The 1,702-nt window shown below is 45.2% G+C and overlaps 1 protein-coding gene across 4 annotated transcripts in view; it reads right to left on the bottom strand.

Annotated features, from left to right (window-relative positions):
• The window catches only part of LOC103362345 (uncharacterized), a 10,067-nt gene extending 9,029 nt beyond the window's left edge, over positions 1 to 1,038 (bottom strand). For 2 of the 4 annotated variants that reach the window (XM_008288672.1, XM_008288671.1), the window contains exon 1: positions 159 to 726. The gene's annotated coding sequence lies outside the window, so the exon portion shown is untranslated. Of the gene's footprint in view, positions 1 to 158; positions 727 to 924; positions 950 to 1,017 lie in introns of those variants that run through there. The other 2 variants (XM_008288673.1, XM_008288674.1) reach the window with 2 other exon arrangements.
• Positions 1,039 to 1,702: the final 664 nt, after the last annotated feature.

The following is a 1,702-nucleotide window of genomic DNA, read 5'->3' as shown; positions in this document are numbered from 1 at the left end:
TAGCTACGTTGACTAGCTGTTAGCTCGCTCAGCCGTTAATTCCGACATAATCCGTAAAACTAATGCAGATTTGAAAATGACCGAGCTGTAAGAAACAAACCTACGTGCAGAAGGTATATTTAATTGTTAGTATTGTAGTTTGAACGGCGGTAACATACTTGCACGACAGCAGCGGAAGTAGCGGAAGTTGCTTTTACGTCACATCGTCGCGTATTCTTCTTCTTCTTTGAATTTAACGGCGGATCGCAACCGTACGAGGAGCATTACCGCCACCAGCTGGATATACGGCTCAGAGAATCGGCTCACAACAATATACAAGGGATGGGGGGAGGAATCTGATCCACAGTCTACTCTAAATCCCTGTATCCTTTAAAACATTCATTACCACCCTAACCTGTGCCCAGAACAGTTCAGATTCAATGCCAAGCTCCTCCAGCTGCTGTACCATGGTCTCCCTGCTCGCACTATCGCCCCTGCACCATAAAAGCACATGTTCTACTGATGCCCCCTCTTGACAAATGTCCCATCTCCCTGTATCATGCTTTCCTATGATCTGTAACGTCCTGTTCAAACCACTGTGTCCTAATCTAGGCCCTGGAACAACATCTTCCTCGCTCCTGTTACCTCCTTGCCGGCTACTCTCTCCCTGTGTTCTGCTTCCGCCTCCTCTCCGCTCTCCTGTCAGCTGTGCCCACACCACCCTCGTGGCTTCATCCTTGCTGCTGATGCCTCTCATTCCCACTGTGTGTTCACTCAGCGGCCCCTGAGCCGTCCTATCACAGGAGGGTGAGCGCAGGAAGCCACAGAAGCTCCCTCACTGCCCTGATGACACCTTCTAGTGAGAACATGATACAAAACGTCCCGATGGCTGCCCGAGTTAAATGAACGGACACTGGACGGGACTGATGCAGAGTCCGAACGCACCAGAACTCTGCTCTGCCACCATCTCCACTGCACACACGGTCACCTGCTCATCTTCACACCACGACCTGGGACTACAACTCCAAAACCTGTTACCTGTATCGGGGTACAGCGTCGCGTCTGCTTACGTCAGCCTTCAAAGTAAGAGCATCATTTCTACCGATACGCAACAATAAAAGCACTGTGGTATGTACATATGGATATAAATGCTTTGTATAAAATAATTAGAAACGGAGCTAAGAACATCCAATAAGGGGCTTAAAAACAACAACAATGATAATAATCATCATCATTTAGTGAAAATATCCAATAAAACGACTCGTTTCAAAGTAAAGGTCCTGAGCCCGTGAAGCAGCAGCAGCTCCTTGTTGACCATGTATTCAGTGTCTACAGAGAAACAAGACCCAGCCTTACTCAGACTTGTTTTTGTGTGTGTTTGAATCATGGTCCATTAAAAAAGTTTTTTTTTTTTCCTTCTCGCAGAATTTGCAAAAAAAGAAAAAAAAAAACTCTTTCATGTTTTGAATTCATCATTTACAACATTGATATCATTCTTTATTATATTTATGTTTTAACAACACAACTTTCCACAATTGGTGTCAGACAGAAGCAGAGACAGTGGGATGAACAGTTTGTGTGACGCTGCAGAAGCAAACAGCAACAATCAGAGAGATCCAGAGAGCTGCTTGGTTCCCTGAAACACTGACACTCTGAGTGTCGAGTGGGAAAAACCACATGAAACATGTTGATGGTGAAATAAGTCAACAATAAATGAAGACGT

Source organism: Stegastes partitus, unplaced genomic scaffold (genome assembly GCF_000690725.1).
Source record: "Stegastes partitus isolate 25-593 unplaced genomic scaffold, Stegastes_partitus-1.0.2 Scaffold569, whole genome shotgun sequence".
NCBI classification, from domain to species: Eukaryota; Metazoa; Chordata; class Actinopteri; family Pomacentridae; genus Stegastes; species Stegastes partitus.
The sequence above is the reverse complement of the archived record's forward strand: the minus strand, read 5'-3'. Positions and strand labels throughout refer to the sequence as shown.